The following is a 23,376-nucleotide window of genomic DNA, read 5'->3' on the forward strand; positions in this document are numbered from 1 at the left end:
TAATGTATTGTTTAGCCTCCATTTGTTTGTGCTTTTTACGTTTCTTTCCCCTGTAATTTATTTCTAATCTCATAGCGTTGTGGTCAGAAAAGATGCTTGATATGATTTCAATTTTCTTAAATTTACCGAGGCTTGATTTGTGACCCAAGATGTGATCTGTCCTGGAGAACGTTCTGTGTGCACTTGTGAATAAAGTGTAATCTGCTGTTTTTGGTTGGAATGTCCTATAAATATCAATTAACTCTGTGTGGTCTATTGTGTCATTTAAAGCTTGTGTTTCCTTATTAATTTTCTGTCTGGATGACCTGTCCATTTGTGTAAGTGAGGTGATAAAGTCCCCCACTATTATTTTGTTACTGTTGATTTCCTCTTTTATAGCTGTTAGCATTTGCCTTATGTATTGAGGTGTTCCTGTTATGGGTGCATATATATTTATAATTGTTATATCTTCTTCTTGGATTGATCCCTTGATCATTATGTAGTGTTCTTCCTTGTCTCTTATAACAGTCTTTATTTTAAAGTCTATTTTATCTAATGCAAGTATTGCTACTCCAGCTTTCTTTTGATTTCCATTTGCATGGAATATCTTTTTCCATCTCCTCACTTTCAGTCTGTACGTGTCCCTAGGTCTGCAGTGGGTCTCTTGTAGACAGCATATATATGGGTCTTGTTTTTGTATCCATTCAGGAAGCCTGTGTCTTTTGATTGTAGCATTTAATCCATTCACATTTAAGGTGATTATCAATATATATGTTCCTATTACCATTTTATTAATTGTTATGGGTTTGTTTTTATAGGTCCTTTTCTTCTCTTGTGTTTCCTACTTAGATAAGTTCCTTTAGCATTTATTGTAGAGCTGGTTTGGTGGTGCTGAATTCTCTTAGCTTTTGCTTGTCTGTAAAGCTTTTGATTTCTTCATTGAATCTGAATGAGATATTTGCTGGGTAGAGTAATCTTGGTTTTAGGTTCTTCCCTTTCATCACTTTAAATATATCATGCCACTCCCTTCTGGCTTGTAGAGTTTCTGCTGAGAAATCAGCTGTTAACCTTGTGGGAGTTCCCTTGTATATTATTTGTTGTTTTTCCCTTGTTGCTTTCAGTAATTTTTTCTTTGTCTTTAATTTTTGTCCATTTGATTACTGTGTGTCTCAGTGTGTTTCTCCTTGGGTTTATCCTGCCTGGGACTTTCTGTGCTTTCTGGGCTTGGGTGGGTATTTCGTTTCCCGTGTTAGGGAAGTTTTCGACTATAATCTCTTCAAATATTTTCTCGGGTCCTTTCTCTCTCTCTTCTCCTTCTGGGACCCCTATAATGCGAATGTTGTTGTGTTTAATATTGTCCCAAAGGTCTCTTAGGCTGTCTTCATTTCTTTTCATTCTTTTTTCTTTATTCTGTTCTGCAGCAGTGAATTCCACCATTCTGTCTTCCAGGTCACTTATCCGTTCTTCTGCCTCAGTTATTCTGCTATTGTTTCCTTGTAGTGTATTTTTCATTTCGGTTATTGTATTCTTCATCTCTGTTTGTTTGTTCTTTAATTCTTCTAGGTCTTTGTTAAACATTTCTTTCATGTTCTCGATCTTTGCCTCCATTCTTTTTCCAAGGTCCGGGATCATGTTCACTATCATTATTCTGAATTCTTTTTCTGGAAGGTTGCCTATCTCCACTTCATTTAGTTGTTTTTGTGGCGTTTTATCTTGTTCCTTCATCTGGTACACCGTCCTCTGCCTTTTCGTTTTGTCTGTCTTTCTGTGAATGTGGTTTTCGTTCCACAGGCTGCAGGATTGTAGTTCTTCATGTTTCTGTTATCTTGCTTCCTTACTTTCTTGCCCCACAAAATATTCCAGGTATACTTTGTACTTTACCTTCCCCAACTCTGGATCAACCATTTCTTCCAAGAATCCTGGTTCCTTTTAGTGGGGACCTAAACTGGTTTAACTAGCAGTTAAAAAAAATTTTTTAATTTATGAGATGGCAATATAACATAACTTGTAGAGTTATTTTGAGGACTAAATGAGAAAATCTGTGTAAAAGAGTGTACATAATTCTTGGCACATAGTATGTGCTCAATAAATTAATTTTTCCAACTATTTCCAGTGAAGTGTAAATAATGGAATTATGGATGAGAATGACAGTTGATGAATTTACAAAATGTCAATTATAATGTTCTCTGAGAGAAAGCAATTGGTCAGTTGATCCAAAGGTTAGATTACATTAACCTCCTTTCTGAGCTTTTCATTGTCTATTTCCATTCTCACTCAAGTTTCTCTCTTCAGAACTCATCCTTAGGATTTAGTTGAATTTAGTCTTGGGTTGTTTATGTTTCTTAACCTTCTCTTAAGTTAAATTTTAAGCAACTTAATATGGAAACCATATCTTATGTGTGTGTGTGTGTGTTTTTGAGGTTTTATAATGTTATTTGACAGTTAGTGGTTAGTTCTCATCCACATTTTGTCTGCAGATTTTTGAAAGTAGTGACAGGTACATATCTAACCAACATATAGAGTTTATTTGGTGAATCTTCATCCTCATTAACTCTCCTGGACAATTGCACATGGATACAGTGTGGGACATTGCTTATTCCTTTGGCCCAGGTAGCTTTACTAAGCCTGGTGTCATTGTGTACATCTGAAGTTCCCACCTCCTTCATGGCAAATTTCTGGATCCTTTTGAGTGCCCAAGGGGCAAGCTTCTTGAAGCCCACTCCCTGGATGCACTTGTGAATGTTGATAGTGTATTCTGTGGTAGCTACCTCATTGATGGCAGGATGGTCCTTCTGCTTCTCGCCCCTCTTCTTTGCAAGAGCTGTTCTGCTGGACCCAGGTTGGAAGTGCTTAGGTGTTTTTCATATTTCCTGCATGTCCTGCAACAGTGGTGAGCACATATGCATATATTAGATACCAGTAAAAACCTAAGTAATGTATTTGTAGAAGTCACATAAGAAACATTTCCTAGCGAAAAAGAAATGTTATAATTGCTAAGATCTTAATCTATGATTCTAATGAAAGGTAGGCTTTAAGCATACAACACCTTCTTAAAGAATTTGGCATAAACTACACGGCCTAGACCTTTTTCAAAAAAATACAGGTTGCAAAGTAGAAGGAGTTGTATGTTTCTGAGCTGCCTAGTGTTGTAATATTAAGTATTTCTGATGTAATGGCAGGCTGTCTCCTCTGTAATCAAAGGAAAATGTACAGACTGACAATTCTTCCAAATATTCAAATATCTCTTAAAAATAAAATTGGTGGTAAGTAACAGGCATTTTGCATGTGCTGGTTATTTTGACCTGATGGATTTGCAAATTTCTTACTAGCATATAAAAGAAAAACTGCTTCTTATTTTTAAGTACAGATCTTGTGTGCAGCAAATGAAGTCACATTTTTAATTTATTCATTTATTTTTTTGTGCTGTTAGAAAACCACTTTGCAGCGAGTGTGAAAGAGAATACTTACTAAGCTAATAACAGCAGAATCATAGAAATGAGGCCTGTAGATAAATCTCCCTCTAGAGAATAAAGTGTGGTTACAGAAGGTTAAGAATCTGTAAAGATCAATGGAGGCCAAGAGCTTAAAATAGAGATAAGCTGCCTGGAGAAAAAAAGTGAAAAGGAAAAGAAAACTTCAAGAAAACACTGTTTAGGATAGCTATTTTGTCTTTGTTCCCTGTTGAAAATTCCTAAAATTTCATTTAGAGACAGTTATACATTCCTCCAAATACTTCATTTTTATTTTGCACAATGTCTAAACTCCTGTGGGTGTCTTTTTCACTTCAACAGGTGCAATCACACATACACATGGGCCTTTGACTTCTGTAGTGAAACACATTGTCAAGTCAAAAGTACAGCTAATTCAGTAAAATGTGTTAATATAAGTAGTAAAAAACGACGGTGGTTGTAATGGGTAAAGCTGATTCTTTTTTTTTTTTTTTTTTTTTTGCGGTACGCGGGCCTCTCACCGTTGCGGCCTCTCCCGTTGCGGAGCACAGGCTCCGGACGCGCAGGCTCAGTGGCCATGGCTCACGGGCCCAGCCGCTCCGCGGCATGTGGGATCTTCCTGGACCGGGGCACAAAACCGTGTCCCCTGCATCGGCAGGCGGACTCTCAACCACTGCGCCACCAGGGAAGCTCAGGCTGATTCTTAAGTATATTAAGATTCCTGTATCCAAATGGAAAAGTTCTAACTGAACTTTGAAACATCCTCATGTAATTTGGGAGATAATGCATTATGCTTTCTTTGACTGAAAGGCACATATTTTGATGAGACTTTTGTTTCTTACTTCCTCTCAGTTTTCAGTGGCTTATGAAGCATTACATTTGCTCTTTTTTTAAAATTTTATTTAAATACCTTTATGTTTATGTGTTTATTTTTGGCCACGTGACTTGTGGGATCTTAGTTCCCCAACCAGGGATTGAACTCGGGCCCTCAGCAGTGAAAGCCTGGAGTCCTAACCACTGGACCGCCAGGGAATTCCCACTACATTTGCTCTTTATGAAGGCATCTATTCAATATGAAACGGGAAGGCCATGGCATAAGACCAGGCAGTTTTATTTTCCTATGGACATCTCCTTGTTTTGTCTATCCTTCCTGTCCCCAAATCCCAAAGGAATCCCAGAATTCATGTTCTGTGTTGTAGAAAAATGCATGAAAATTACAAAAAGGCTATCCTTTCTGTCTTTCTAGGTCTCTAATGTTCGTAATATTGTTGGCCCCAACCTGTAAGTCACAGCCCATTTTGAAAGTTGGTAAGGAATAGTAAAACATGGTATTTTTGCCTTAATTTACCCTTTTGCCCCATTTACCTATCATAATTTCAGAGTTCCCTTCATTTCCTTACCATATCCATGGTTAAACAATTCCAATCTCTGACTTTTGATCTTTGGGAACTTGGATGAAGGTTGGGATCTGTATGGCACACTGTGCTAGTCGGTTCAGGCTGCCATATCAAAGTATCACAGTCTGGGTGGCTTAAACAACAGAAATGTGTTTTCCCACAGTTCTGGAGGCTAGAAGTTGCAGATCAAGATACTGGTAGGGTTCATTTCTGCTGAGGCCTCTCTCCTTGGTCTGTAGATGGCTGTCTTCTCACTGAGTCTTCACTTGGTGTTCCTCGGTGCTTGTCTGTGTCCTAATTTCTTCTTATAAGGACACCAATCATATTAGCCGTATCATTTTACCTTAATCACCTCTTTCAAGGCTCTGTCTCCAAATCCTGTCACATTCTGAGGTCCTAACTGGGGGTTAGGACTTCAGCATATGAATTTCGGAGGACGCAGATCAGTCCATAACACACACCTTTCACCAACCTGGTGCAAGAATCTTTAGTCCACTTTATCTGTAGGGAAAAATCTCTGTTTCAAGTAATTTTTTTTCTGAATCACATTGATGTAAATATTTGTGGTTCAACATACGGTTGGCAAGCCAGAAGTGCCTCAGGGATTTAAAGAAGCGTTTTAGATACTCCAACACATTTGGTAGGTAATCCAATCCTATTGGACAGACAGCCTGAATTTCAAAACTACACCCACATTAAATAAAGGCCAGATATGTTTTTTTTTCCCATTCTCCACCCTCCACCCTGTACCAACTGAGATGGAATTATTTGAGGAAAAAAATTATGAGTAGAAGAATCAAGGAGAAACTCCAGATTCTCTTCCTAAAACTCTTCTAGGCTTTCGTCTAAAGCATTATATATATATATATATATATATATATATATATATATATATATATATATATATGTATGTGTGTATATATGTGTGTGTATATATATATGTATGTGTGTGTATATATATATATTTTCCCAAAGATCTATTATCACGGTAAGAATGGCATAACATAACACATTTATCATATAACATCTCTTCTAAGTGCATTGCTACAAATATCTGCGATGTCACATTCCCTCCCCCTCCCTCCCTCCCTTTTCTCTCCTTCTCGCTCTCACTGTCCCCCCCAACCTCCATTACCTTGACTCTCTAATTCCCTAATTCACACCTATAAGGGGGCAGGGTCAGCCTCAAGTAAACTGATTGCTAATGCAGTTCATTTACCAGTCATCCCTCTGTGATCACTCTGAGTCATCTGATGAGGACAGTGAAGTTAATGAGGACACGAAAATGAAGAGAAGCAGGGAAGGATGATGATAAGGAAAAAAAACACAGGACTGAGAAACATGGGGAAAGAGGGAGGCTGTGACCTCTGTCAGGGGCACCCTGGAACCCAGAAGCAAGGGGAGAAGTGAAAGCTTCTCCCTGTGACCCTCAGTGTATTAGGATGCAGCCAATCACATCACCCAGTTGGATTTTCTGACAAAAATCTCAGTTGAAGCAAAAATGTATTCTGAAGATAATATGTATATAGGAATGATTATATGGTTTTGGTATGTTATTTCCTTGCTATAAAGAAGAATATATTATTTATTTATAGAAGTAGCACAAGCCTCTCAGTTTTCACAGGTATGAGGGATCATTTACAAACAAAATATTAGAATCTACCAATGTAGAAAACATCAAGGTTGTAATGAGGAAGATGCTTTTTATTATTTATTTATTTATTTTTAAAGCAGAATGAATAGTGCCAGCATGCTGTCACTGGGGGGAACTGTGTAGTTGTTTGCAGGTCATGGTGCTTGGTCAATTGGTCCAGTGCTATTAAGAAGGAATTATAGAAAGCATGTTTGTTTTTCTGCTTGATGGCCAGAAGTAATTTTAATAGATTCCTGAATTCTGTCTCCAGGCAAACCGGGAACGTACGGAAATCATATTCAGTTGTTAATAATTTTGTTGCTGATGGGAGTGGTAAAGAGGATTTATTTTAATCATTTTAGGACTTATTAAAGGGACGTAGCTGGGAGCTGAGAGGATTAAGCACTCAGGTTAGTTCACTGGCAGGCCCACGTGAAACTGGGATTTTTGTCTGTCAGGAGAAAACATACCCACTGCGAGTGTCCCAATGGCATAGGTGTTAAAGGAGCCTGGGACCCCTGCAAGGTCAAAAATCAAAGCCTGGTGACTGATCAGTACTCTAAAACACCTCTCATTGCTCTGAATGTTTTCTCAGCAACGTAAAACACACTATAGCAGTGAAGGTCCTGGGTTTGGTTCTGGCAGTTACGAATTCCGTGGTCTTGGACAAATTACCTCACTTTTCTCTGCCTCAATGTCTTTATCTGCAGGAATGGCAATAACAATAGCAATTACCTGCCTACAATAGCACTTTGAAGGTCAGATAAGATGATTATGTCAGTCTTACAGCACCAAGCATGATGCGGAGTGAATGCTCAATAAATTATAACTATTCTTATTAATATTTTTATTGTTATGCTTAAAATCTGTATCTGCTTCATTATACCTGTTAGAAAGAGATACCCAAACTTAAGGAGTATTGAGAAGAGAATGGCCTAGGCCTTCAATTTTGATGGTATATATTGCAAAGTAATAGGTCTGCAATTTGGAAAATAGAAATTTACAACATTTTCTGCATAGAAAAATGTGTGATGTTCTAATGCTCTCCAGTTGCTTGAACTATTTAGATATCAACTCAAGATACATTGTCATACTTTGTTTTATTTTGCTTGTACCTTTGCTTGTACTCAAAAATATTGTCCCTATTCAAATAAAAGTTTGTGGTATTTTCCTTGGTTATTTTTATTTTTTTATTAAAAAAAATTTTTTATTATTATTTTTTTGCAGTATGCGGGCCCCTCACTGCTGTGGCCTCTCCCACTATGGAGCACAGGCTCCGGACGCGCAGGCCCAGCAGCCATGGCCCACGGGCCCAGCCGCTCCGTGGCATGTGGGATCCTCCCAGACCAGGGCACGAACCCGTGCCCCCCGCATCGGCAGGCGGACTCCCAACCACTGCGCCACCAGGGAAGCCCCTCCTTGGTTATTTTTAAAATGTAAGGTTTATATGATCAGATTGAACCTTTTTTACTTTTATCCAGCCTGTTTCCTATAATTAAATATCTGTAACCTTTCCATTGAATAAGCAGGGTTCATGGGGTGTAATTATAAAGCAACTTTATTTTTGTCTCCCAGTATCTCTTTAACTTTTTTTCTGTGGGGCTGGTTGTTTCGTTAGCCTTTGATAAAATTTAAGGGAAGTCCTGTGATTGTTTTTTTAATTTTATGTATTTATTTATTTATTTTTGGCTGCGTTGGGTCTTCGTTGCTGCGCGTGGGCTTTCTCTAGTTGTGGTGAGCAGAGGCTACTCTTTATTGTGGTGCGCAGACTCCTCGTTGTGGAGCACAGGCTCTAGGCGCGCAGGCTTCAGCAGTTGCGGCTCACGGGCTCTAGAGCACAGGCTCAGTAGTTGTGGCACATGCACTTAGTAGTTGTGGCTCGCGGGCTCTAGAGCGCAGGCTCAGTAGTGGTGGCGCACGGGCTTAGTTGCTCCGCGTCATGTGAGATCTTCCTGGACCAGGACTCGAACCCGTGTCCCCTGCATTGGCAGGCGGATTCTTAACCACTGTGCCACCAGGGAAGCCCAAGTCCCGTGATTTTGGTGTCCACTTTTAGGTAATAAAACAACCTATCGTCGGTAATTGTCCTGTCAAAATATTACATTCCATTGGAAGGTAAATCTTCTCTTTTCTTCTGCTTTGCTTGCTGCAGGCTGGTTGCCAGTGGGTGGGTGGGTGGGGACTCTGGTTGGTTCGTTTTTTCTTTTTCTCTTTCGTGTTAATCCCTCTTCCTCCAAAGAAATTTCAGACCCCCCTCTAGGTTTAGAGCTAGAAGAGGCAGAGGGTAAAGAGGACAAGAATATTCTTGCTTGCCTGCCATTGTTTGGTGATGTAGCATCCGTACTCTGTAGATCTGGCAGGTGTTTAAGGCTGAGTCTTTTAGGGGCACCTTTATGGGTTCTTCAGAGACCCTGGGGCCCTTTGCCTCTCTTCCTCTCATCACTGGGGGTCTCTCACTCTCACTTTTACTTCCTTTGAGAGGGCAAATGCATCTCTGATTGCCCTTGGCTGGCTGGTTACTAACTCCTTCCTTAACATCTAGTCATCTGCTGGCACTTTCAGCTTCTATTTGTTCCTTCAGTGGACTCTCTTGGACAAGACAGGAGATGCAGCTACACTAACGTGCTCATGTGTAGACTACATGTTTCTCCCAAGTTATTCTAGGAATGCACATGACCCCCAATGAAGTGACCTTTCTTTTATTCCTGTTTTAAAGCAGTGCACTAGCCAGGTGATGGACCCTAACATTACTTACGGAGGAGTCTGACCCTTATCCGGTTGTTTCTGCACCTGTGAGACAAATAGGTGAAACTTTTCAGGTGGTCTCAATATACTTCTTTCCCTAGGTTCGGGAAAAGCCATCACAGCAAATCAATATATTTTTCCAAAATTCCTCTATCTAACTACTTTTAATCTTCTCAAATCCTCAATTTGGGTGTGGGGTTAAGAGTAGAATACCAGGTTATTTTTCTTTGACTCTTAACTCAGGGGTAACATTCTATTATTCTGGAAGAATACCACTATTATGTGTGTGTATCACATGACAAGATGCTTTATTTTAAACTCTTTTATAACTGTGTACCAAGTCCCATTTTTTCCCTATTTTCTTTATATTATCTCATAGCGGTATATAAAAAATGGTGCTAAAAAGCACATGACAGAAATTTACCTTCTTAACCATTTTTAAATGTACAGTTCAGTAGTTAAGTAAATTCACGTTATTGTGCATCTTGGACCACATTTTAAACATCTCATTGTATGTTGAAAACAATCCAGCTTTTTCTGTGATTGTTTTTTTTAAAAAGCATTTTGATTATAATATTGGTTGTTAGACATTAACTCAAGCTTCTTCCTGTAAAGGGAACTGGTATCAGGACAGACATGGCCAATAAGGAGACAGAATCTCATGAAAATTCAGTTCAGTAGCTGTAACAGTGCCAAGCCTCATGGAGATTGTTTTTGGAAGGAGAGGTAGGAGCAGAAACAACTCTTGAAAGAGTTTCATGAGCCTCCTCCATTCCATAGCTACCCTATTAATAAAACTCGAGTATTCCTAGTCTGCCTACTTCTTTTGGAACTGATGCTATCTGCTTACTGTTTTCCTTTTCTTTGTGTATCATTTCTTCACCCATCATAATTTTGCTTTTCTCATAGTTTCCGGTTCATAATAATTTCTATTTACTGCCTTATGGCTCTGACAAACCGTTCATAACTCCAGCTCATCTTCACACAGTGAAATTCCTCATTCTCTTGGTATTGGTATTTCCTAATTTAAATTTTCAAGAGAGGAAACTGGATTGTCTTTATCTTTTCATACCATGTGGGCACTGCCAGCCAAAGGATTGGTTATACTTGGGTCAAAGTGTGGCTACAAATGGCTGCCCTTTGAGCGGAGGCTGGGGGGAGGTCGTTCCTGAGAAGGCACCTGGGTATAGTAGGCAACATGATTAATTTTATGTACTTAATAAAAATATTTTGTGTGCATGCTTAAACAAGAGTAAGTATTTCTTTATTCATTTTTTCAGCGTTTGGCAGAAAGCAGGAACTCTTATAGGAGAAAGGTGTTAATAAAGGCTCTGAGAACAAAGAATTGAAAAAGGGCTTCTGAGTTTCTGATTGTAGTGGATTTTTTTGAGGGAAGGACTGTTTTTCTGGTTTGGGTTCCCCCAGAAGCGGATCCTGAGATAAGAATGCTATTGCAAATAGTTCATTTGGAAGACGGTAACATGAAACACTGGTAAGGGAAGAGAAGAAATGACAGAGGGCAAGGAGGGCAGCCAAAAAAAGTGCAGTATGTTAAGTGGTTCCCACCGGGGCTTATTCCACTGGTTAATTCTGGGAAATGTACAGTGCATCTCAAAGTTATCTCAAATGGGTGCCCAGGAAGCTGGATATTTATCCAACAACTCCCCGTGGATCATTGGTTGAGGGCTACTCCTGGGCCACTAATTCTATGGCACATCTGGCCTGCCCTCTGCGTGGTTTATAGCTCCATGTCCAGTAAAAAGCCCTCAAGTCAGGAGTCACAGGGGTTTGCCGTCAGCAACCTTTAACGTGTGAGGGCGAGAGCAGTGAGGCTGTGGGCCGGGCACGGTTGGCATTTACCCCCAACCCCCCTCCCCATTTTCTCCTTTCTTGAATGAAACCTGATTTTATTCAGGTATTCATCCCTTAGGGAAGGTTGCCTTACCTAAAGCTCAAGGGTAAATTTAGATTAATCTTTTTTTTTTTTTTTGCCTTTTAAGTTAGTTTTATTTCAATAAATTATTTAATACATTGTGTTGTACCATTCAACATTAATCTTCAAGATCAATCACATTTCTTTTTCAGGAGGAATCAGTCTTAGTCAAATAGAAAAACACACTGAGGCGCCCCTGTGTTCGTTGCTCATGACTCCTCCTCCCAATTTGTGAGCTGGCTCAAGCAGTCTTAGGCATTCAGAAGAGAAGCATTCTTATTTAAGTTTTGGTGGTTCATTTTGCATATATATTTTTTTGATTGAAGTATAGTTGACTTACAGTGGTTTGCCAATCTGCTGTATGGCAAAGTGACTCAGTTATACATGTATAGGCATTCTTTTTTTAAAGTTTGGATTAATCTTAGCTCTTTATGGAGATCCCATTCCTTGTATCTGCTATTTGGCGTAGGTGTGGACGCGCGGTGCAAGGTGGTATGAAATGAGAGATGAGGTCTGCTAGAGGGGCTCTGGGAAAGGTTTCTTCCTTCTTATAAAAAGACTCATAGGAAAGGGCAGCATTGTATTATACACTGGACCTCGGGACTTCCCTGGTGGTCCAGTGGTTAAGACTTCGCCTTCCAATGCAGGGGGTGCAGGTTCAATTCCTGGTCGGGGAGCTAAGATCCCACATGCCTCCTGGCCAAAGAACCAAAACATAAACCAGAAACAATATTGTAGCAAATTCAATAAAGACTTTAAAAAAAGTGGTCTATACTGGACCTGTCACATATTCATGAGTCACTTGGAAATGTTAGACGCATCTTGGGACCATGAGCCCTGAATTAACCAACCCTAAAGATACCCTGCCTTGAAATTTCTCAGTTTGAGAGCTAACAACTTTTCCTGATTATCTAAATCATTTTGAGTAAGGTTTATTTTTACCTGCAGTCAAAGACATCCTAATTGGTACAAGGATAAAGTGTAAGTACCAGATGACAAAGCTCATTTTTGAAGTTTACAGAAAGGTTTATAAAGAGATTATAGGATCATGTCAATATGTTGTAACAATTCCAGCTCCCTTTGTTCAACCTTTACACCCCTTTTATAGTACAGATAACATTCAGGGGGTTTTGCTGATGATTGATCATGAGTTCTAGAACAGCAGTGTATTCAGTCTCAACCTTTGATTGCATACGTATTCATTATACTGTGATTAAATGGGAAAAATGCATAAAACACTTTTTCTACATACCGAGGTACAATGGTTGGCTTGAAGAAAATCATGGGTGCAATTGGTTGAGCTGCCAGCTGAACCAACAGCTTTTTTTCCCTGAAGACTGTTCTTACTTGAAAGAAAGACTGACAGAAAAAATGATGGCTACCCAGACTTGGGTATTTGGCCATTTCTCATAAGTGAATGAACTGAACATGTTACTTCAAGGAAAATGACTGACAATATTTGTTGCCAATGATAAAATTTGAGCTTTCGAGTATGATTTTGATTTTTGGAAAACTTTTATCCACTAAGGTGATAGTTTCCCAACACTTAAAGACTCTTCAGATGAGTTTAGTGGTGATACTAACAAATGTAATTTTTAACTATTGTATAATAAAATGTGTCAACATTTGGAAAATCTGCATAAGTCAGTGACACAATGTTTTCCAAATGAGTGATACATGATATTATAGAATCATGTGTGGGTAAAATATCCATTCAAAGTTCAAGATAGACTAATGGATTTTAATGTAACAGTAAAAATAAGTTTAGTAGTACGGTTTTTGGTTTCACATGGCAACTAACTGCTAAGAAACTACCATTTGTTGAGTTTTGATATAGTGTTAAAGAATAATATCCACGGTTATATAAAAAGATTCTCAAAATAATCCTCTTTTTTCTAACCACATATCTGGGTGAGGCTGTATTTTCTTCATATATTTCAACTAAAATAGCATGTCACAACAGATTAAATGCAGGAGCAGATATAAGAATCCAGCTGTCTTCTATTAAACCAGGCAGTAAAGAGATTTGCAAAAATGTAAAATAATGCCGCTCTTTTCACTAATTTTTTTCTTCATAAAAAATATGTAATATTTGTTAACATATAATGGACTTATTATTTTAAAATGAATTAATATTTTAAAATTTCCTTTAATTTTGAATACATCAAATATTAGTAAATGTAACCCACATAAACCAAAGCTCTTTGGAGGTCCTCAATTACGTTTAAGAGTTTACAGGGTCCTGTCACAAAAAAAGTTTGAAACTATCTTTAGAGGGCATAGTGGAAAGGGTTCAGAGCATTGAGTATAAACCAAGAGATCTGGGTTGTTAACGGACAGAAACAGAAGTAGAGGGTATATGGGATTAGTTAATGATCTTGAAATAAAGAATGATGGAGAGATTAGGAAGGAGGAGGAGGGATGGGGGAAATTTCTAGAAGCATGGAAGTTCTGCCCTCCCTCTTGACCCCTGTAGATGGAGGGATGGAGATCAGTGGAAGGGAAGAATAGATCTGGGGCGATGTATTGATGCATCCTACGTTGTCATGGTTCTTGATGTTTATTAAACCAACAATAAACAGAAGTAAAACGTTTAACTTTAAAAGGGATTTCTTCATAAATGAGCACATTTAATGTTTTTAAGTTTGGGGGATGCAGACTTGATGGAATTTTTGCTCTTCAGGAGGTACATGACCTTTCCTAGGAAACCAGGGAACATATCGTCATGTGTGAATGAATGAATCTCAAATTGTTGGAGAAACCCTTCCCAGTGTGCTAAATATTAGTGAATGTTCCAGGCGTGTTTCAGCTATCCAGACTGCACGTAAAAATTGAGTGATGGGGACTCTTAGAATGAATAACAGCATTTACTGAAACTGAAAATCTTGAGACTTCTGGATCCAGAATCCACAGTGTCCAGCCTGAGCCTTGATGTTGCACCAGTTTTACTGTAGAATACATCATCCTTGCTCCTTAGCTGACAAGTCTTGCCTTTTTGACATTAAAGCTACAAAATGTAGGCTACTCCTTGGAAGAAATCTTGTAATTATTTGCCAGTAGAAAAAGAATGATGGGTTAAAGTAAATATATGCTGTCAAGCTGTCAATAATTATTTAATACCACTGTGTACAAGGAATGATCCATGTCAAAGTGCTCTAAATGAATTAGACAAAGAAAGTACATTTGCAAAGTTTCTGGGGTAGTCACATACTTACAATATATAATATAATATAAATTTGAGATAGGGAGGTAGGCAAGACCACTACCAAAACCAAAGCCAAAACAAAAACAAAAGATATGTTTGCAACAAATTTGAACAATAATTTTTATTTTAAAACCAGTTGGGAAGTGGAAGAAAGGCTATTACCTTACTGTGAAGGGAGGGAGGTTGCCAGACACTCTCGCATTTATGGATGCCTCCTCTGTTCCAGACCCTCTGTATCTTTCAAGAACTTTCGAAGTACTTTTTGCCTCACATTTCGTAGATGAAGAAACCAAGACTCAAGAAAGTTGAGGAAAATTTCCCCTAAGATTAAAGATTTAGAAGGTTGCACAATGGAGGTTCAAGCCCCAGATATTTTTGTCTTTGAAGGCCATTCTTTTTCCTTAGAAACTCCCAACTCAGCGCCTATATAGAACATACCCATTAACTGTAGGGAGAAGACCACATTGCTGGAACTATTTTTTCTATTTTATATCATCTAGTTTATAAGAAAAAAAGTTCTACTCTCAGTTTTTATTGTTCTTTGAAATAGCTGAGGAGTAAGCAAGGAAGTATTTGTTAAGAAAACGAAGAAACACAGCTTTGGAGGATGTTAGGGGAAGACCCTCTAAATCAGCAATATGGCGGCTATTTGTGCCTTTGTCCATTGAGACAACACTTTTATCAAGATATCCTATTGGGTAAGAAGACCTCATTTTTGCTGCCTCAAAATAGATGCAATAATATAAATTCTCTGTGCTTTGCATTTCTGACTGTTAAGCAAGCAGACACCACCAGTCTCAAAAAAGACATCTGCAGGATACATAGCACTATAGTGTGGGCTTCAGAGAAAAGATTCCTTTTCAAGGACTTTGAGCTCTATGGAAGGAGACACATACACATAAAGCTAACTTTTCATGGTTAGTTTAATAGTTGCCATGATTATTACTCTTTAAAGTATCCTGAGAGTAGTTACCAATCCTTAACTACTTACCTAATTTGCTGTTATTATTTCAGCCGCCTTCTCCAGTGTTCTCAAAATGACCCACTCCACTTTGAAATTTTTTACTATTCTGTTCTTTTTTGTCCTTGTAAAGTTCTCACAGTGCCCTTAAGTAGGTTTTGCCCTGGGCGCTGCTTACCATAAGTTAGATAACTTCTTTATGTCTTAGTTCTCTTTTCTGAAAGCTAGAAATAAAAATATGATCTATCACTGTCAGAAGTAAATAAGGCAATAGTTGTAAAGCCTTTAGTCCAATGTGTGACTCATTAAATGCCAGCTATTATTCTTATTATTAATACTCAATCATGTTATAAAACAATCCCAGTTTAAGCTATCTAAAGTTTTATTTTGCTCAAGTGTTTATTCTTTTTTTAAAGAAAAATTTATACCATACTTCCAAAAAGAACTTGAAAAGGTTTACCATATTAAAAGTAAGGCTTAATAATGGGAATAAAAATAAAAAGTCTGGCAAAGTCACCTGCCTCAGAAACATAATCAAGGCCACAGCTGACTCTCCCCATAGGTATTGGAATCACTTTTTCATCAGAAGAGTGCTGGGAATGACTGCTGGGGGATCTTGACAATGCTCCCAAATACTCCCTTTCACTGTGCTCCATCCTTTCCTCTGTTCTCATTTCCACACCGCTGTCTTCTCCCTTGGCTCTTATCACTCCCATTCAGTCTAAACCTTCCCACTTGGCCCTCCGAACACCATTTCATGGCGTCCTCAATCTCCTTCAAGAGGAAGAACGTTTCTTCTTGTTAGGAAAGGCATTCTCCCACGTGGGGTCTTTTGGCCACGTAAGAATGGGCCTTGTGGGGGGTGGCACTTTCCTTACCAGGAGATAAAGCATCCTCACAGTTTGTGATGGGCTTATCACCTTGTGGGGGCATATCTTCCTCTCTTTCAGACTCAGGTGTGCTCCTTTGTTGGTTTTAAGCGTCTGCATGGTGTGGTCCTTGGCCATCCCCACTACTGTATCTTCCTTCTTCGGCACAAGAAGGGTGCTTGCAAATCAGGAGGGATGTGCTGGCCGTGGGAGACTGACACCCACTACTGAAGCTGACCTTGCTGTCTCTTCTCTATGTGAATAAGACATTGTTGCATCCAGTGCTGGACTGGACTGTTTGCCTTGACAACTGATCAGGATGCAGTGGGCAGAAGTATTGGGATCTCTACTCCCCATAGTAGGCAACTGATGGCACTTGCTTGACACATCTATCTTGCCCTCCAGAGCTATTGCTTTTCCTGCAACTCTCCCTAGTGGATGCATCTTCTCTAACTACCTACTCACTCAGCATTGGGTGTTGAGATGGGCTTCCTAAGTGGAGATTCTGATCTTCATTGCTGGGCTTTTGCATTCTTCTGTGCCTTTTCCTCTGGAGCTCATGTCATCTAGCTGCCTCACCTGATGCTTTTCTTGTTGCTGTCCTTGGACTCATTGTCCATGCCATCATCCATTGACAGTTTCACACCTGGCTCACACATTATTTTCTACCTTGTCATCATTGTATGAACAAGGAAGAGCTACACAAGTAGATCTCTTCCTATCTTGACCTCCTGTACTTCACTGAGCTTCATTTCCATCCCATTCAGGTACCTACTCTCATGAAAATAACCTGTCCCCTCTTAACAGTTGTTACTCCTCTGAAATCTTTAAAATTTGCATATCTCAACTTTTCACTACACCCTATATAGTTCTTCCAGTCCTCTGCTTTCATTTTCCTGCCTCCCCTTTTCTTTGCTCTCATGGAGACCTTTGGTTCCACAACCCCTTCTAGTCCTCTTGTGATTGAGCTCCTTATCCATAAACCATCACTTCCTCCACTCTCTTGCCGGTGTTCTTGATCATCTTGCACCATTGCTCCATTGTATTCACCAAGGTAAAAGAAACTAATTAAGCAAAAGCCCAACAATCTTCTCTGCATGTCATTGGAACTTTAAATCTGGGCCTCCGTGTACCCAAAGAGGTACTTTCATTCCCTTAGCTTGGTGCTGCTACAGATTCATGATTTCCATCCTTAGGCTGTCCACATTGACTCTTTCCCATTCATTTCAGCATCTGTGTACATCTCCCCTCTGCTCAGACTTACTGCTCCACCATCTCTTCACTCACTTTGTATACAATTCTGCCTCCTGCTGTGCATCTCACAAGAGAAAATAGAAACCAACTTCTTCAGCGTCTGCAACCACACCTAGTTGGATGAAAACTTTTGGCCTGTCTGAATGGAAGGTACACCTTCTTGTGGCTAAAACTATGATTTTCACCCATACTCTGGATGCCAGTAACTCCTGACTTCTTAGGCATTACGTTTTCTAATATTTCTCTGATCTCCTATGCTCCATCTTATAAACTCAACAAACCCCCCAAACCCTTTCTTGACACTTCGTTCCCTTTCAGTCACTGTATTCTTTCCTTCCTTTCATAGCCAGACTTCATGATGGTGTTATTTACATTTAATCACTTCACTTCCTTATATCCCATTAACTCTTCAACCCACTGAGACATCTAAAGTTATTCCTAGAGTTGGTTCTGAGCTTCCATGCAATGAAGACAAGAGTAGAAACAGGGACACTTTTCAACGACTCTTACAAGGAAATTTCTGTTCTACAAGAGAGAAAAAAGGTCCTGTACCTACATTTCAAAAGGAAGTGATTGAAACATTAAAATAGAGACAGTGATCAATGTTATAGGTATTACTTTATGGAATATGAAGAAATATTCTGCATTTATATCCACCGTTTCAACTAGCAGCTGGACAACATTGGGTATAAGATTGAGTGCTCCGGTGAGAGCCCTCAAAACAGCCAGTTTGTGTTTTTGAGAGGAAAGCTGTGCATAGCTACCGTTATCAGATCTGCAGGTGGAAAATTTTAATTTTGAAAACTGAAAAGTTTACTAAATATGTAAAATCTCCCCCAACCTTGGTTGAAGAATCAGAGTACCAGTAGAAAGGAAACAAACTTCCTCAACAAAACAAGACGTTTTGAATTTGTAAAAATTCACAAAAACATGGAAAGGATAATGGAGAAAAATCAAGGACAGGGATTATCAGTTGCCTGTAGCTTAATTCCTGATAACAGTTATTCATTTGTGTGTTTGTGTGTGTGTGTGTGTGTGTGTGTGAATAAAAATAAGAGTTTAATAAGGATCTTCAATATTTATTTTTTCAAAAATAATGAATAGTACATGATTCATTATTTAAAAGCTTGCACGTTGAAATTTGTAGGTGGAAGTGGCCAGATGTTCAGGAGGGCAGGTTGACTAGGGCTAGCCATGACCTTGCTCAGGAATATTTTTTGGGTAAATGCACAGAAAAATGGAGACAGGCACCAGGATGCCAGTCGATTAAGATCCCATGAGAAATAACTGTCAGAGCCCTGAAATATGCAATGTCTGCATCCGCACCTGTGGTCAGTTCAGTGAATGATCCCGAGTTTCCTTTGCTGAGTAGGAAATAAAGCCAAAGATGATGTCATGGAAAGTCTCTCAACTAAAATAGAGGAACGAATCTTCCTACTTGAGGAGTCGCTTTACTACTGGGGTCAGGATATTGGCAAACACTCGCTTTGACAGAGCTGTGTACACATTGTTGATATATCATATCTATGCATCACCTTTATTTATGCTTCATTGTGATGTTCTGTAAATAGCCACTTTCTCTTGTGTCTCTCGGCACTGGTACTATAGTCTGCATTGCAGTTTTGGCACGCTGACATATTCCTGGTTTGCCTGGGGCAGTGATTCTCAATGCTGGCTGCATATTAGAATCCCTGGGGAGCTTTTAAATATATCAACTTAATCAATTAAATCAAAAACCCTGGGATTGGGGCTCAGGCATTGGCAAGTTTCAAAAACTCCCCAGGTGATTCTAATGTGTAGCCAGGGTTGGAACCAACTGGGCTAGTGCATTGGAGAAGGCTGCTTATTTAACCTTTTTATCTGCTTTTTTCCCCCCAGGGTTGACTAAACCTTTCCATAGCACCTTTCTGTGTTTATCTTCAGAAGGCAGTCTATTTCTGCATTTCCAAGTTCTTGGGATGTCTCTTTGTAACCTCAAAGAACAGTCAATAATAGACAAAATGCTATACTTTAAAATGATTTAATTTTGCCAAGTTAGGGCTTTTTATTGCTCTTAATATTTGAATGTGCAATGTTTCTCAACCTTGACTTCATTTGTCTGTACTTGACTGTACCTGGGGAACTTTAAAAAACGTTGATGCCCTGGTAGAGTCCCATCCCTAGAAATTCTAATGAAATCAGTCTGGGGTGCAACCTGGACATTGGGATTTTTAAAGAGACATGCCAACATTGTTAGTCGGCTATACTCCAATATAAAATAAAAAGTTAAAAAAAAATAGACTCACCAGGTGATAATATAATAGACTCTTAGCGGAAAACTCTTGTAAGTATTTTCAAGATCTGTAAACTGCCTGTTAGGTAAATGATATTCCTAATCCATGGTGAAACTGAGGCTGAAAACCCAGCCATTCCACTGGCAGCCATTCCCCTGGCAGCCAGTCAACCTTTGCTGCATGTGGGAATTGCTTGGGATCAGGGAACTTTAAAAAATACTGATGAAAGGGCTTCCCTGGTGGCACAGTGGTTAAGAATCTGCCTGCCAATGCAGGGGACACGGGTTCGAGCCCTGGTCTGGGAAGATCCCACATGCCGTGGAGCAACTAAGCCCGTGCGCCACAACTACTGAGCCTGTTCTCTAGAGCCTGTGAGCCACAACTACTGAGACTGCGTGCCACAACTACTGAAGCCCGCGTGCCTAGAGCCTGTGCTCTGCCACAAGAGAAGCCACCGCAATGAGAAGCCTGTGCACCGCAACGAAGAGTAGCCCCCGCTTGCCGCAACCAGAGAAAAGCCTGTGTGCAGCAGGTCATAGGGGAGGAAAAATTTTTCCTCTACCCTTCTAGGTTCTTTGGCTGGTTTAATAATTTAGTTGACATAAGACAGGTTAATGGGAGAAAAACAAATTTAATTACGGACATCTTTGGGAGCCTCAGAGATATGAGACCCAAGAGTAAGTCAGGCAGTTGAGGCTTATATGCCATCCTGAGCTAAGGAATGGATAGGGACCTGGGACTTCAAAGAGGAAGAGGGTAATTCACAGTAAGATGAGTGGATGTCGGTAATTAGATGTTCGCCCTGCCATAGAGATAGGTCATTCAGATAAAAAGTTCTCTCTGGTAATACCTCTCTCTGAGCCCTCTATCTACATTTGTTAGGCAGCTGAGGGGGAGGTAAAAAGCTCTTCCTGAATTCTTTTGGGCCTTGCTTGTCTTCAGCTCAAAATAATTCACATGCCACCGTGGCACACTGGGGGAGACTCTTTCTGAACTCCTTTAAGGTGAACCCAGGTTTGATTTAGGCCTCCTTTTTACTTCTCTCTAAAGTGCCATTATACTATTGCTGAGCAGGCTTTCCAGAGACTGTGCTTCTTACTTTACAAAGAGTCTCTTTTGAAAGGAAAACTCATGTGTTTAACTAGTGACAGTAAAGTAGAGGAGAGGATATTGAATTTTTGGAACCAACATACAATTAGTTTTTATTACAGTTCCACAAAATTGCCAATATCCTTCTTAAAGAAAGTGTTTTAATAAAATTGACATCCTTGGGAGAGAAACGGTGCCAGTTTTTCACTTGCAAACAGTTGCCACTGGGGGTCACCATTACAATAGCTAAGCTTTGCCGGCAGGTCTGGAGCTGTGACTGACTTGCCTAAAATGAGGGGGAGGATGGGGAGAGGACTAATATTTTTCAAGCAGCTTGTTTTCCTCAGTATCTCAGAGAGGCGTTGTTCAGATACAAAGATAAATATTTGTGTTGTGTGGTAGGATACTCACCTGTGGTAAGAAGGGATACAATAAATTGTCTTGTCTGTCTAACAGATAAGACAGTTCTTCACGGTTATAGCTCATCTCTGAGGTCTGTGTCATTCCTCAGAGAGGGTGATCAACATGTACTTTTCTGCCCTTCTTATTTTTCCAAAATTTAATTAGGATTTGTCTGCAGCATGTTTTAAATCACTCAGCCTTGTTTTCTTTATTTTATGAATACCAACCCTTACTGTCTTATGTTATTAGTGAATATGTTGTTTCTGCCTAGAAATCCCTTCAGCTGTTTGCTTCTTACATATTAAATCACTGCCACTGTCGTTACATAAGGACAGTCTAACAAATAACCAAACCAAAGCCAGAGTCCCCTAGAGTGGGAGTTAACATAGGACCAACCAGACTTCTGGACCATAGGAGGATATGTACAATATGAGCAAAGTGCAGTGTAGATGCTCCAGGTAGCAGCCCAGGCAGGACTGGGGCCGGTGACAGCCAGTGGCACTCCTCATGTGTCTTAAACAGGCCATCTTAACTGTAAGGTGGACTCCATTCATGTTAAACTTCTAAGTAAACCTCCCCTTTCCATATAACCCTCCTGACCTTCATTTAAAAAAAAAAAAAAAAGGCGGTGGGGACTTAAAAGCCCTTTTTTTAAAAAAAAAAGCACTTTAAAAAATATTTATTTATTTATTTATTTATTTAGGCTGAGCCGGGTCTTAGTTGCATCATGCAGGATCTTCTTTGCGGCACGTGGGATCTTTTAGTTGCGGCATGCAGACTTCTTAGTTGAGGCATGCATGTGGGATCTAGTTCCCCAACCAGGGATCAAACCCAGGTCCCCTGCATTGGGAGCACAGAGTCTTACCCACTGGACCACCAGGGAAGTCCCCCTGACCTTCATTGTTTACTTGATATATTTAATCAACATTTATCAAACATTCCCATTGTTGGAGTCATGGTTAAAACAATGCATAAGACAGAATTACTGCCACCAAGGCCAGTTTCTTGGGCTGTGAGCTGTGCACACAGGGCCCTCAACTCAGAAGTACTTCCTTACCCGCCTTCACTGTCTTGAAATTTCTAATACTTTTGAAACAAGGGGCCCTGCATTTTCATTTCGCTTTGGCCTGGCAAATTATATAGCTGGTCCTGACTGCCTTGAAGGGGTTTACACTGTAGGGGGGAGACAAAGGAATAAAGTCTAATCAGTAATAGAATGCTAAGATTTAAGAAGTGGTCTGTTAGCTATATGAACAAAATATTAAGGAAAGAGTATTATTCTGTCTGCAGGGAAGAGGAGCGAATTTAGGAAGGCTTTATTCGTGAGTCACATGTTAGCAAGTACTTACTATGTGCAAGGCACTGCTAAACGGTTCAGAGGATTCAAAAATGAAGTGGCCATGAGTCCTGCCACCCATCACAAGTTAACTCAGTGTATGAAAAACATACATAGGGCAGGATGAGTTTGATGTGATGAGGCGGGGCATGGGACTGGGATGGAATATTTCTGTGAATGATCCATCTTTCCTACCTTCATGTTTTCTTTTTCTAATCTATCCCATGCAGGTCTGCTAAACTAATCTTTCCAGCACACTATTTTGATAACTCCCTTAATCAAAAATACTCACAGAATCCTCACTGCCTCTTCAGAAAAAGTCTAGACCCCCTTTGCCTGGCATTCGATACCCTGAAATACGGCTTCAGCCTTCATTGTTAACCTAATGCTTTATTATTCTCTTAAGTGATTCCTTCCACTCTGACCAAATTGGGCCATCTGAAACCCTAAGGCATTAGTTACATTTTGCTATATAACAAATTACCCCAAATTTAGCAGCTTAAAACAAACAAATAAAAATTTGTTGTCTCACAGTTTTCTGTGGGTTAGGAACCTGGAAAGAGCTTAGATGGATGGTTCTGTACTTGATTTGGCAAAAGTAAAAAGCAGGAGAGAGAAGCTGACAGTGTAAAGGGAAGCTGATGGAGAATCTCAGACACAAATGGGGTACCATCTCCAGAGAAAGGAGCAAAGATGCTACCAAATACTCAGACCTTTTGGTTGAGTTGAATCACTCTCCTTAGTAACCTCCCCCCACCCACCCCTGCCCACAATGCTGGGTGAAGGCATGAGGGTCAGTGAATGAGCTATGGAGAAATGAGGGCTTGGAGTTATTTTTCCCACTTACTGTT

General features: G+C 39.7%; 1 pseudogene across 1 annotated transcript; it reads right to left on the reverse strand.

The window, feature by feature from the left end:
• Positions 1 to 2,428: 2,428 nt before the first annotated feature.
• On the reverse strand, positions 2,429 to 16,803 carry LOC309796941 (large ribosomal subunit protein eL31-like; annotated as a pseudogene). The gene is made up of 2 exons: positions 16,751 to 16,803; positions 2,429 to 2,805 (listed from the first exon to the last, which is right to left on the reverse strand). The product of its transcript is annotated as a large ribosomal subunit protein eL31-like (transcript).
• Positions 16,804 to 23,376: the final 6,573 nt, after the last annotated feature.

The sequence above is a fragment of the Mesoplodon mirus genome (genome assembly GCF_964341445.2).
Source record: "Mesoplodon mirus genome assembly, chromosome: X".
In the NCBI taxonomy this organism is placed as follows: Eukaryota; Metazoa; Chordata; class Mammalia; order Artiodactyla; family Ziphiidae; genus Mesoplodon; species Mesoplodon mirus.